Consider the following 15056-nt stretch of genomic DNA (forward strand, 5'->3'; position numbering starts at 1 on the left):
CAGAGATAGAGACAGCCAGCGAGACAGGGAACACAAGCAGGGGGAGTGGGAGAGGAAGAAGCAGGCTCATAGCAGAGGAGCCCGATGTGGGGCTCGATCCCAGAACGCTGGGATCACGCCCTGAGCCGAAGGCAGACGCTTAACGACTGAGCCACCCAGGTGCCCCTGTTCATCCCTTTCTTTACCTCTCCTCTGCCCCACCAACTCTTGCAAAACAACTGATCTTTTTACTGCCTTCCATTATTTTGTTTTTCCCAAAATGTCAGATAGTCAGAATCCTACAGTATGTAGCCTTTTCAAATTGGCTTCTTTCACTTAGGTATATGGATATAAAATTCCTCTGACTTTTCATGGGATTTAATTTCTTCTTAGCGCCGAATAATACTCTGTTGTCTGGATGTACCATAGTTTATCCATTTACCTACTGAAAGACATCTTGGCTTCTTCCAAGTTTTGGTAATTATGAATAAAACTTCTATAAACATCCATGTGCAGGTTTTTGTGGGCATATAAATTTTCAGCTCCTTTGGGTAAATACCAAACAGTGCAACTGCTGGATTGTATGGTAAAAATCTGCCAAATTGTCTTTCAAAGCAGCTGTACCATTTTGCCTTCCCAGCAGCAATGAATAAGTTCCCATTGCTCCATATTCTTGTCAGCATTTAGTGTTGTCATTGTTTTGGATTTCAGCCATTCTAATTAGTGTATGATGGTATCTCATTTTTGTTTAAATTTGCATTTTCTTGATGACATGTAATGTGAAGAAGCATCTTCTTGTAAGCTGGTTTGCTGTCTGTATGTCTTCTTGGATGAAGTGTCTGTTAAGCCCTCTGACCCATTTTTCTGATTGTTTGTTTTCTCATCGTTGAATTTTAAGAGTTCTTTGCCTATTTTGAATAACAGTATTTTATCAGATGTGTCTTTGCAAATATTTGCAGTAATGTCGCTTATTAAATCAAATATCAGTCTGTGTCTTGTCTTCTAATTCCTTTGACATTATCTTTTGCATAGCAGAAGTTTTTAATTTTAATGAGGTTCAGCTTATCAATTCTTTCACGGATGATGCCTTTCGTGTTGTATCTAAAATGTCATTGTTTTACCCAAGATCATCTAGGTTTTCTTCTAGGGATTTTGTAATTTTGCATTTAACATTTAGGTCTATGACCTATTTTGAGTTAATTTTTGTGAAGGATCTAAGGTCTGTGTATACGTTCATTTTCATTTCTTTACTTTTTTTTTTTTTTTTTTGCATGTAGACGTCCAGTTGTTCCAGCACCATTTGTTGAAAAGACTGTCTTTGCTCCTTTGTATTGCCTTTGCTCTTTTGTCAAAGATCAGCTGACTATATTTATGTGGGCCTATTGCTAGTTTCTGACAACAAAACAATTTTTCATTGATCTATTTGTCTATTCTTTCACCAATATCAGACTGTCTTGATTACTGCAGCTTTATAGTAAGTCTTGAACTTGGGTAGAGTTAGTCCTCCAACTTTGTTGTCCCTCAATACTGTATTGGCGATTCTAGGTCTTTTGCCTCTCCATATAAACTTTAGAATCAGTTTGTCGATATACACAAAATAACTTACTGGAATTTTGATTGGGATCGCATTGAATCTATAGATCAAATTGAGAAATGACATCTTGACAATGTTGAGTCTTCCTATCCATGAATAGGAATATCTCTCCATTCATTTAGTTCTTTGATTTTGCTCACCAAGTTTTTAGTTTTCCATATATAGATCTCGTACATACTTTGTTAGATTTATACCTAAGTATTTTACTTATTTGGGGTGCTAATGTAAAAGGCAGTTAATTTCTTTTAAAAAGCTAGACATCTCTCTTATTTCCTCTACAGAAATCACAGTAATCTGTTACACATGAGAACTATATCCTTCCTTCACCCACCCTAAAGCCTTTAAGGATAAAAGCAAAGAAACATAAATGCATTAAGAAAAAATGTGTGTGCACTGCAAAGTGTAAAGAAATGAGGAAAAAAGTTACAGATTATTACTGTCAGGCATATTGACATAGTGCAGTGTTTTCCAGCCTCTTCCCTATTACTCCCAAGATGGGAGTTCAAGGGTGACGGTATCATTTCTCTTACTCTCATTTGTGGAGTGGGCATGTTGGCTGGGTAGAGCTCTGCCTGCTGAGAATCCAGCAGAAGATGGGCATCTGCAGCTCTAGATGGAACCCATAATTAATATTCTCATGGTGGGGATACCTGGATCACTCAGTTGGTTAAGCGTCCAACTCTTACTTTGGCTCAGGTCATGGTCTCTGGGTCATGGATTGAGCTCCCCTGTTGGGCTCCACACTCAGCATGGTAAAGATTCTCTCTCTCTCTCTGCCCACCTCCCCCCCGCCAGACTCCATGCACACATTCTTTCTCTCTCTCTCTCTCTATCAATCAATCAATCAATCAATCAATAAAAAATTCCCATGGTGGGCGGTAAGGAGAATATGTTTATGAAATGATAGCTCATAAGGACATGTGTCAAATATGCTTGTTTAGATGGACCTAAGTATAAAAGTTTTCCATTGTAACAATTTTTAATGTCCTTTTTTTTTTTTCTGTTCAACAATTCATTCTGATACAGAAGCTTCTCACGTATCTTGGGAAGAGCCTTCAGCTCAAAGAAATTTTTTTCTCCTAGAACCATTTTTTTTTTTTTAATTTTATTTACTTGAGAGAGAGGGAGAGCACAAGCAGGCAGAGGGGCAGAGGGAGAGAGAGAAGCAGGCTCCCCACTGAGCAGGGAGCCCAATGTGGGGCTTGATCTCAGGACCCTGGGATCATGACCTGAGCTGAGGGCAGATGCTTAACCGCTTAACCGACTAAGCCACCCAGGCACCCTTCTTCTAGAACCATTAAACTTAGTGAAGGCATTGTGGCCTCCCAAGAGTTCCTTCTCCATCGCAGTGGCTTTTGAGGCCAAAGCTGGGTTCTCAGAATGGTTCAGGAATTTTAGATCCCAGCCCAAATGGTGACCATTTGGCCAGTGTTCCCTTTATTTGTGAGCTAAACCCCTGGGAGAAGTGGCAGATTCTGCCCTTGTGGGCCCTGTATCTGGGTGAGGGGCAAGATGATCCTAGGGGGAGGCAGGTGAGACCTGCAAGAGCAGAACACCCATCACCACGGTTCAGTCTGCAGTCTACAAACTGGACAGGCCAGGGGAGGGGCCAGGACCCCCAGAAAAAGCAGTACTGAATTCTTTCCTGCTTCAGAACCACTGGTGCTTTGCTTGTGCTGACCCAGAAGTCACTCCATGTGGCTGCCTACTTATCATCACTCCCCTAATCAGATCTACAGCTTAGCTTTGCCCCCTTTATCCAGAAACCTTGTAGAGTCAGTCAACAATACTGACTTTCAGATTACTTATCTCCAGGAGATTGTCCTGTCTGCCCTGTCCACCGTCTCCCGGGCAACCTGACATGGACATCTTAGTCATTCCAAATGCCTTTTTTCCATTGTCTGCCCTTGGGTGTCTGAGGCCCCAGGATGTATCATCTTGTCACCAGTTGCCCATTATTTGACTCGTAAAACCCAACCTTCATCACTGGATTCCACCCAGTGTCATAGTGTGATCCCTGGTAACCTTGAGGTGGATGGATCCAAAAGACTCTGCTTTTACATTAGTTGGCTTCTTAGCCATATTCAACACATGCCTCTTTCTTTTTGAAATACTTGCTTTTCATGGCCTCCATGACCTGCAGTCTACTGGGTTTTATTCTTTCTGTCTTGTTCATCTTGGGTAGCTTTTTGTCCTCAACTCTGAATGCCAGAGTTCAGCAGATTTATTCCTCGGCCTTTTCCACCACCCTCTTCCCTCCCTGCGTGAGGCCACCCCACAGCTTCATCACCCACCTTATCAGTTACCTATTGCTGCAAATTGCTATGTAACAAACTACCCTGAAATGCAGTGTCAGACACCAGTGAGTATTTTCAGAGTGAGAAAACTGAGGCTCTACGAGAAAAATTCTAGGAGACATAAGTGACATGAGCCTCTAAACCTGATTACTGCATTTTCCACTGTCTTAAGAGAGCTTAGAAAGAAAGAAACCATCATAGCCACCTTACTTCTATCGACAGCCACTGCCAAGCAATCACAAGTGCCTTTAATGTCTCTTGTTAATCTTTTTTATTTAATTCTTCAATGAGAACTTTCATCCATTTGCCACAACTATAATATATTCAACTTTCCTTCTTTCTTCAAACCACTGTAAATGGCCAGTTCCTATGGAATTATTCATTATATCTACATTTTCAAGTTTGGTATAATAAAATGTGACTCATTTGGAATAAAGGAGGTATCCGTTAGGATTCCTTGGTAGCACATAGCAGTAAATGATCCTGGCTAATTTACAGAGAAGAGAACTTTGTTGGAATAATAGTAACACACACCTATCACATTTACTCTGATTAGCCACTGTTTTAAGCATTGGGCTCATTAATTCCTAGAAAACCCAAATCCAAGCTGTGTGGCCTATCCAAGATTATGGGGAAGTCTTAGAATTAAAGGGAAGGCTACAAAGATAGATTCAGAAGACGGTAGAAGCAAGGGTCTACCCCTGATCAGGGATAAATGGACTCTAATTACGCTCCAAACACCTGTACCAGTTAAAGGCTCCAGACTCACAGTCCTGGGAGAGAGACCCAACTAGTTCTTAAATAGGACAGGGCAGGGCACCTTAACTGATAGTTCTCCTAAGGCTGCATGAAAAGGGGAAAAAATCAATTCCCCAAGAGGAAATGGGAGTGTTGTTATAAAAGCATGGGGATTTGGGAGAAGTGGGCAGTAAAAATGTCCATTACTTGGATCTTGAAGGAAAGAAGATTTTTATTCATATTAACAAAAAGTTCATGGTGGCATTCATGTGAGAGATCCCTCAATTCCTTTAAGAACATGTCCTCAGTAGACAACCTTGTTTGGAAGAGATATCTGTACTCCTTTGCTGCTACTACCCCTGCTCCAAGCCCACTCTATGGAGCCCAAGCTTTCCCCTTTGAGCTGGATCACAGAATGGTTGAATATCTTTCATCACTGAATGAAACACTCTTCCCTAACCCCATGCAGCTACTGATTCCTATATAATTCTTACATAGCTCTGCTTCCTTCACAGTCCAACTTCTTGAAAAGATAGGCTACAGTGCCTGTATCCCCCTTCCTGCACAGTTACTCCCCAATCTACTATCGTCTTGATTCTTCCTTTGTCATTCCTGCATTCTGTCAACACTGCCCTTGCTAAAGTCACCAAAGACTGGATTTTGCCAAAACAAATAAACACCTTCTCTCCTTATCTTGACTTCTCTGCACACAGCATTTGATATTTTGAGCACTCTGTCCTTCTGGAAGCTCTCTTATCTGTGATATGCTCACTTGGTTTTCCTCTTTTCTCTAAGTAGTCCTTCTTAATGCCATTCTTTGGTTCTTTTTCCCTCAGTTCATTTCCAAAATGTTGGCATTTCCTAGAACTTCTGCTCTTCTCACTTCATAATTCAACCTGGAGGACACAATTACTCATGTATTCATCAATCTCAAATTCATCTCCAGCCAGAACGGGAGACCTCACAAAATTTCCAAAAGAGCAGCTCTCCACTTAGAAGTGTTACTGACACCTCACATTAGGTATGTCCAAAAACTCATCCACTCTTACCTCTAAGCATATTCCTTCTTCTTAATTATCTCTGCCAATGTTACCTTCATCTTCTCACTTGAGCCAGAAACTTCGAGACCATTATTGCCTCTCTCTTCCTGTCTCACATCTCACTAACCATCCAGTCTTACAGATCCTTCTTTTTTAATATCTCCTCTATCTACCACCTCTTCTCTAGTCTCCCTACTGCTGGCATAATGCAGGCACTTATTATTTCTTGCCAGAATTGTTTTAAGGACTTCCTATATAATCTCTCTGCCTCCAATCTGTACCTCCTTCAGTTTTCCATACTGCTGCCAGAGAGATTTTTCTAAAATGCAAATATGATTATATCGCTTCCAGAATTAAAATCCTTCTCTGACACCCACACATTCCGCAAGGAAGTTCATATTCCTGCACTCAGCACACAGGTTCTTTGTGATGAGACTCCAGTTACCTCTGAGGATTCATAACTTGGTAGGATCCTGAGGGTTTCAATCCAACCATTAAGAAGGATCTATGGTTGGGGCGCCTGGGTGGCACAGTGGTTAAGCGTCTGCCTTCAGCTCAGGGTGTGATCCTGGCGTTATGGGATCGAGCCCCACATCAGGCTCCTCTGTTATGAACCTGCTTCTTCCTCTCCCACTCCCCCTGCTTGTGTTCCTTCTCTAGCTGGCTGTCTCTATCCTGTCGAATAAATAAAATCTTTAAAAAAAAAAAAGAAGGATCTATGGTTGCCCACACATGTCGAAGTCTCTCCACCTTCATCCATACTGCTTCCTGTTTCTTGAATGTCCTGTATACTGGGTTGAACACTGTCTCCTAAAATTTAGGTCCACCTGGAACCTGTGAATGTGACCTGACCTATAAACAGGGTCTTTGTAGATGTAAGCTAGTGAAGAGGAGGTCATTCTGGGTTAGGGTGGGTGACTGGTGTCCTAAGAAGAAGGAAATTTGGACACAGACACAGACACACCGGAGAGAAGGTCCCATGAAGACACAAGCAGAGGCTGGAGAGGTGCATCTACAGACCAAGGAACACTGAGGATCGCTGAAAAGCATCAGAAGCAAGGAGAGGGACGTGGAACACTTTCTCCCTCAGAATCACGGGAAAAAGCCAACCTGCTGACATCTTGATCTCAGACTTCTAGCTTACAGACCAGTGAGGGAATCAATTCCTATTGTTTGAAGCGACACAGTTTGTGGTGTTTGATTATGGCGGCTCGAGGAGACTAATGCACCCTCCCTACTCTTTCTCCTTTGCTAACCTCTGTTCGGCTTAGCATCTCTCTGGCAAGCCTCCCTTGTGCTTTCTCACACTCAAGCCTTGGATGCCTTTCTTCTGTTTTCCCATTGCATCTGTGTGTATCTCTGTTATAATCCATCACTATGCTGTCATTGTTAGGTATTTGTTCTTTGTGTTTTCTTTGTTAGGTGATAAGCTCCAAGACAGTTGAGAGGCTGACTACCTGGCAACCCCAGGATCTTGCAGGGTACTGGCAAGAAAAAAAGGTGTGCAGTTAACATTTAGTGAATATGAACATGCCTCAAAAGAAGTGTGATTTTATTTCCTTCAAATGGAATGTTACAAATCATCAAGTAGAGAGAATATAAGTAAATGGGAAAAATAAGATCTCACATTAGATCAACAAGGTGCAATGCATTGGTAATGAAATTACTTTAATTAACGTGAAAGAAGAGCTGTTTGTATTACTGAAGTTAATTTTATTTACTAGTACCAATGAGAATTGTGTTCCTGCTATCTCAAATTATGAATTATTTGCTTTGCATTTTTTTACTAGAAGTTTAGACTAGCAGTTTATAATAAGAATAAATACCATATGAATATCTAAGTAACAGAACTACCTTTCATGAACAATAAAATAAATGGAAGTCAGGAAACTCGACATTATGCCATTATGACATTGGCCAGCTGTGATCTCACCAGCTTCAGGGGTGTGCACTCTTTATTGGGTAAACCCACAGATTTACAGGAGCTCGTTAGGGAAGCATCCATCCAAAGTGTGTAGGATGTCAGCCTGAGACTCACTTGTCAGAAGTGTCGGCACTTTATTCACTAAAAATGACCTCTTCATGGCCTGAAGTGGCTTTGTGGGCTCTTGCTGCTTTGTAATTACGGGAATTATAAATCGGTCTCAGCATTTATGTGAAAGACCTCACAAATATGTGGAAATTTGCCTAATAAAGATATGAAAAGCTGGACTCATTTACTTTGAAGAGTTCATTAATCTACTTATTTGCCATCCATACAGTTACATATCCCTCAGACGGTAAGGCAGGCCAACTTTTTCTAAAAGCGATAAGAACATCACTGGTCTCAGAAGACCACCTGTGATTAAAATTCACAAAGGTTGCCAAGGGCTTTAGTATTCGATTGTAGATCTTGCTTAATTGAAGGCTATGAGATGAGATTAAAGCAGGGCCTTCACAATAATTACTTTTTTCTTATTCACTCAACTGTTGTGCAGGTAAACAAAGGGCCTGAAGGACCATGAAATAGGTTACATATTCCGGTTCTGACAACTTGTTGAACACAGACCAGGCTGGGGGTCCCAGAGAGCCACAAAGATGAGCAAGACTCAATCCCTCCCTTCAGGGGCTGGCATCTGCTGGGGACAGAGGCAAAGATTTCAACAGTAACAGAGGAGAATGACTCTGTCCATCTTGTGCAGTCAGGGAAGGCTTCCTGGGGACCCTGGGGAGATCTGCGACAATGCTGAGAAGGAAAAAGCTTCCGAAACAGTGTAAACAATCCCACAGATCATGGGACACACAAGACAGGCTTTGGGAACAGCTGCAAGTTTACTGAAGAGTGAGGAGGAAGGAGAAATAGTAAGACATCAGGCCTGATAGGTGGAAATAAGGTTATTTAGGTATATTTTATATATGTGACACTTAAACATGTATACTGACTCATTAACTCACTCATCAAACATTTATTGAGTAGTCGCTGTGTCCCAGGCACCGAGGATATGATGGTGAATATACCAGTCTTCCCCTTCAGGAAGTTCTCCTCTAGTGGGGGAGGCAGACGCGGAAAGGATTGGTCGGAAACAAGCTAGTGAGCCCCTTGAAAGAGGGACGTACAGGGTGTTCTGAGAGCACACTGTTAATGCCTCTGACGGAGCCACCCAGGGCCCCGGAGTGTAAACGACAGCAAAGCCGCCTTGCGAGTCCAGCAGGAGTTTGCCGGTGGCAAGGACTGGGCATTTCAGGTGCACATGAACGACAGCGTGCAAGCAGATGTGCAGAAGTGAGAGAGTGCCTGCTGGGAGGAGTGGCTGCAGGTGGGGTGGGGTTGGAACCATAAGTAAGCGAGCATTGCTAGAGCTCCAGATGCAAGGCTGGTGGCTTAAAGCAGCCATCTGTCAAGAGATGGGGCGAAGGGCAGCAGGCAAGGGAGACTGTGCTGGGCGGGGATGTCTTCACCCCAGGTCACGGGCTGTCACTGAGGGCTTGATGGGGCAGGTGTGCAAGGACTGGAAGAAGGGGGACCTGTGGGAAGGCTACTGCAGAAGGAACTGTGAGAACTAGGGCAGTGATCGCAGGAATGGAGAGGAAGCAACGCATCTAGCAATATCAAAGGTCAAGTCACCTGTGCACTCTGATTGAATGTGAAGGAGGAGACAGAGGGAACATCCATAGCTTCGAGATGAGGCAGGACGGTAACAGGATGCCATGGTCAGTGCCGCGACAGATGTATTCACAGAGTACCCCGCTAAGTCTGCGAGGGAAGGGACCCAGCCTACCTTGAGGAGAGTTCTGGAAAGCTTTGCTGAGCAAAGTGATCCCTGAGCTGAGATCAGACGGATGTAGAGTAATCCAAGCAAAAGGGAGGGCTGATGAAAGGAGGCCGCCCAAGGCAAAGGAAGCAGCACGAGCAGAGGGAGGAGACCGAGAACAATACATTAGAGAATGATCGGCAGTTCAGAATTCCTATGTCCCTTACCTTCTGGAAACATTTCTCTGCGTGAGAGGCTATACTGACATGGTGGTTAAGAGTGTGCTTCTAGGATCAGATGGCTTGGATTCACACCTAGCTTGCCACTTACCAGCTGTGTGGCCCTGGGGAAATGCCTTAACTCCTCAGTGCCTAAGGCTTGTAGCACCTGCAACGCAGAGACGAAAACAGCATCTACTTCATAGGGTTGCTGTAAGCTCTCCGAAGAAAGCCTGGCGCTCAGTGTTCACGAGCAGGCAACAGCAGTACTGCTGAGAGAGGCAGGAGAAGTACTTGCGTTTTCTTACTCATATGAACTTACTACCAGGTCTACCTTGCAAGTCACCTGTCTCCACTGTATCCACCCACTGTATCCCCCCCTTCTCACCCTCCCCTCTCCATAGCAATGGAATAACCCAAGGATTAGGGGTCCATAACTCGAAATTTTAATTTTGAAAAACAAAATGTGTTGGAAACCTCAGGCTACATTTGCAAAACTCTCAATTCTCTACTCTGATACAATTCACTTCTTTTTATTTTTCTCAGATCTTACTAACTCCTTTCTCCATAGATGTTCCTAAAACAAACTACTCAAGATTCTCCCGTGCGCAGAGTGAAACTGACACTGACGGGAAGAGGCAGATGAAGCACGTCAATGTAGCCAAGAAGAACAACGGAGGACGGGGCGCCCGGGCGGGACTCATTAGACAAGCCGCTTGTTGGAAGGTCCACGCCGCCTACATCTTCAACTCGGCTGTCCCAGCTGCTTAACTTCCCTTCGCTGGAAAAAGAAGTAATACACTAGTTTTTCACTTAAGTTAACCATTTTCTAGGTTGACTTCACCAGTTGCTCATATTCTCCCTCGCTCCCTTTTTCTTTTGCAGAACCTATTTTTTCCCTTAACTTTTAGACATTTTCCATTTTCTACAGGTGGCTCAACCACACTCATTTTTTTCTCAGATAGAAGGAATATGTTTTTCTTATGCATACAGACATAAAATCAAGAGAACACGATGTTTGAGGAGTTGTCGTATTCTCTGAATGTGTTAACAAGAGCGGTAGGAGGAAGTAGAAGTTAGGCCGAACGCTGATTTGCAAAATATAAAAATGCTCACTTCAGAAGCCCAAATTCCTTCAACGGAACTATGGTGTCCGCTAATCTTGTTAAAGTTGTACAGATGATAGTGTCAGGTGGGCAATGCTCATTATTATTATTATTATTTAAAGATTTATTTATTTATTTTAGAGAGAGAAAGAGAGAGAGCGAGAGCAAGCACAAGTGAGTGGAGGGAAGGGCAGAGGGAGGGAGAGAATTCTGACGCAGACTCCCTGCTGAGCCTGGAGCCCAACTTGGGGACCGATCCCATGACCCTGAGATCAGTACCTGAGCAGAAATCAAGAGTCAGACGCTCAACTGACTGACCCACCCTGGTGTCCCAGGTGATGCTCGTTATAACCACCGTATAATAATCATCCCCCAAATCATATACTCCACTTTTTGATTTCTTATTCTCTGTCTGGGGCTTCTTTAAAACAGCGTTGATATTTCCGTTTCAGCCAAATTTACCTTTCAGTGATGCTTTCCTATATTCTGTTTTTATCGCATCAGATATACTTTATTTTCATCTGAAAATCCACTTCATATTCAGAAGCTTACTTTAGAAATACTACAGTTCTTTTGTTTTTAGAATGTGACTCCAATTTCAATTTGTTTCCATCTCCTATGTACATCTCTTCTTCTACATTAATTTCCTGTCTTTCTTGTAGTTTTGGTCATTGGTTCCAGAAGCTTCTTAACTTTCAGGATGATTTGAAAATAAAAATCTCAAAGAAGAAAAGTCACAGCAGGTACCGACAGGAAAACTATGTGCTTTCTCTCATGATATTACATATCATAAATACCTCAGATACAATAAAGACACTTAAAAAAAATCCAACAGTTAACTTTACAAGGATTTGCAAGGTGGTACCATACAAATACTTAACAAAGCAAGTTATTTTTTAAATTGCCTACTCCAGCCTCAAATTCTTAAAGAATTCAATACTGAACCCAATGGAAAATTGAACTGATTTCAATAAAATTTATGGAGGATTCCCATGTACTGGGCATTGTGCTAAGCTTTGTGGGGACTATGCAAATATATAAAAAATATATAAAAGCTGGCGGATGTGCTTCAAAGTTGAACTTTTCAGGGACAATATCCCCCTAAAAATGGCTTGTACTAGACATGGAAAGGAAAGGGCTTTGGGAATGCAGAAGAGCAAATGTCCAATTAACACTAGGGTGAACTTAAAAGGATTTTTGGAGGTGTCAGTAAAGACTTTAAGAGAAATACATAATACTTCTATTTCCCTAAGCCATTGAAATTTGGGGTTTATATGTCATTTGAAGTTACATTACTGTGGCTACTACATCGAAACTGATCAATCTGGACTGTGCTCTGTTTCCTAGCCCAGGGTAAAGATTTGAGTTAGGTTTTAAAAACTGAGCATTTGGGGCAGAGGGGGAGAGCCCAAGCAAAAGATTCGGAGACAAGAAATCATAGACTTACTGTGGTCCATCATGGACCATCGTGCCTGGAGCTTAAGAGCATATGAAGGAGAAGAGCTGGGTAGGGGTGTAAATGGGGTCCTGGTTGATATACTCGTTGGGAAACATGGCTCTAGGCCCAAGTCCTTGATGAATAGACTTCAATGCCAGGTTAAGGAATTGAATTTTATTTCAGAAATTATTTCAAAGTTCTATACCTTGAAATATGTGGAAAATGAATGATTCCATTAAGTAGAATGTGGAATGAAAGAGGAAAAATAAATGTGTGTGTTTAGAAGAGTTTTTGAATGTTAGGAAAATCATAATAAAACCTGAAGTTAAGAAAGATTTGATAGGCTGATTCCTGATAACTTTGATTTTTAGTAATTATTGCAAATATAGAAGAAAGTTTGCTCTGGTCTCAGTGTTGGACCAGCAAACATGTGAACTGATGAGGGGGGGAGTTTTATCAATTTCCTTGGGAGTTCACACAATTTTTTTTTTTTAAAGATTTTATTTATTTATTCGACAGAGAGAGACAGCCAGCGAGAGAGGGAACACAAGCAGGGGGAATGAGAGAGGAAGAAGCAGGCTCATAGCAGAAGAGCCTGATGTGGGGCTCGATCCCAGAACGCCGGGATCATGCCCTGAGCCGAAGGCAGACGCTTAACCGCTGTGCCACCCAGGTGCCCCTACACACTTTTGATTAATAATTTGAACACGTGGAATGATGTGCCATCGAATTTCAGAGCCATACAGGTCCTTAAAGGTCACAGAATCCTGCTTCTTGCCTTGGATAGGTTTCCACAGGATAACTGCCGTGGTCCCTGAGCCTTTTCTGCTTTCTCACTGCGTGTCCCTAACTGCATACATTTTCAAGGTTGCTGATTTGAGGTGAGACAGAAGGTGTGATTCTGGAAGGGTTTTTCGTGTTTTTTTTTTTTTTTTTCTCTTTAAAAAGCAAAGTGGTTCTTATATGAATCAAAGCATAGATGCTCAGCCTCTTAGATAAAAAATTTAAAAAGAATCAACACAACACAAATAGATTAGATAACGGTTCTTGGCTGTCTTGGTCACTTATTCGTAAGGTACCGTGTAAGTGTGTATATCAAACCAATTCTCTTTTTCCCATTCCTTAAAGATTTTCTGGGTCAGCTAGGTTTTCAGTGCCACCTTCAGGACTGAAATTTAGCATTAATTCCATACAAATGGGGGCGCCTGGGTGGCGCAGTCGTTAAACGTTTGCCTTCGGCTCAGGGCGTGATCCCGGCGTTCTGAGATCGAGCCCCACATCAGGCTCTTCCGCTATCAGCCTGCTTCTTCCTCTCCCACTCCCCCTGCTTGTGTTCCCTCTCTCACTGGCCATCTCTCTCTCTGTCAAATAAATAACTAAAATCTTTGAAAAAAAATTCCATACAAATGATGCATTCTTCATTAGGGCAGATGAGCAAATTCTTCTTACCCTGTGTAACTTGCGCTCCTTCAACATTGGCCTGGATAGGCGAATTTTGTTTTTCCATGCAGGGCACCCTAATGAGAGTTACTGAGAAACAATACGCTCTTGTAAGAACGGTATGGAGCTCTTCTAAAACTGGGATGGAGCTACATTTTACCCTTTAAAGGTCAGGAGACGTTATTATGCAGCAAATTTAGCCTATGATTTATCTTTTAGGAAGGCAACAACCCATACATACAAAACCCACAAGGTTTGGGTTACATTTTAAAAAATCCCTAAAGGATACGGAAAATGAGAATTAATTTCCAATAACAGCACAAATAATAGCTCCAATTTTTAAGCCTACTCTTTATAAGATATTAGACTTAGTACTGTATCTTGTTTACTCTCCACAACACACTAGCAAGGAAAGTATTATTTTCTCAATTTTAAAATAAGGAAACTCAATTTTCTTCCTTATCCCCCTTGAACTCTGGCTCTGTTTTCACCACTGATCCCCTCTCCCTGAAACTGTCCTTTGAGACTTTCTTTCCCACTTTTGGACAGTCCTTTTGTAGCCTTAGACCAAACTTATTCCTTTTCTGACCCCTAAATCTGGGTGTTAGCAGGAATTTTCCTCTTCTGTCCTCTTCTTTCCTGTCCTTGGAAATCTCTTCCACACTTGGGCTATCTAATGGTGCTGATCTAATAGCTGTAATTCCTGGCATCACCCTCTCCCCCATGTTCCCATCCTCCTCCATTTTATTTATTTATTTGACAGAGGGAGAGAGGGAGAGCACAAGCAGGGGGAATGGCAGAGGGAGAGGGAGAAGCAGACTCCCCGCTGAGCAGGGAGCCCAACATGGGGCTCCAACCCAGGACCCTGGGATCGTGACCTGAGCCGAAGGCAGATGCCTAACCGACTGAGCCACCCAGGCGCCCCCCACCCCATTCTCCTCCATTTTAATACCAGCAGGCCGGATATCTGACATGCATGTCATGCCGGTATCCTAAATCGCGTCCCACCCAGGATTCGAAATCATTCCGCCAAAATGAACTTTTCCTCCTGACATCTCTATTTCTGTTAATGGCACCAACGTTCGCCCAGTCAGATCTGGCTTAGAATCCTGGAACCGTGTTGACAACTCCGACTGCCTCGACCCTGATGTTTATGTAGTCCCGATTCCTGTCACATCTCTGCTAGAAATATCTGCAACTTTCTTTCCAATAACAGGGACTCAAGGAACACACCTCTCACATTTTATAGCTTTTAAAAATATGAAGAAATTTATGTGATTTGTCCCACAGTTTCGAAGCGGAGTTGGGACTTGATCCCAGGGCTTCTGAATCCTGTGTTCCAGGTGGAATATTGCAACAACTGCCTCTCCAAGTCCTGCTCGAGCTGGTACAGCTGCCTCAGGCACGATCTCTCTCCTTGGCTCCAACACAGCTTATACAATCACTAACCGTCACTGTCTCATATCACTGACAAA

General features: G+C 42.5%; 1 protein-coding gene across 1 annotated transcript in view; it reads right to left on the reverse strand.

Moving 5' to 3' along the window:
- Window positions 1-15056, reverse strand: part of GPRIN3 (GPRIN family member 3) — a 61435-nt gene that overhangs the window by 27135 nt on the left and 19244 nt on the right. The window lies entirely within an intron of this gene.

The sequence above is a fragment of the Ursus arctos genome, unplaced genomic scaffold (genome assembly GCF_023065955.2).
Source record: "Ursus arctos isolate Adak ecotype North America unplaced genomic scaffold, UrsArc2.0 scaffold_9, whole genome shotgun sequence".
Lineage (NCBI taxonomy): Eukaryota > Metazoa > Chordata > Mammalia > Carnivora > Ursidae > Ursus > Ursus arctos.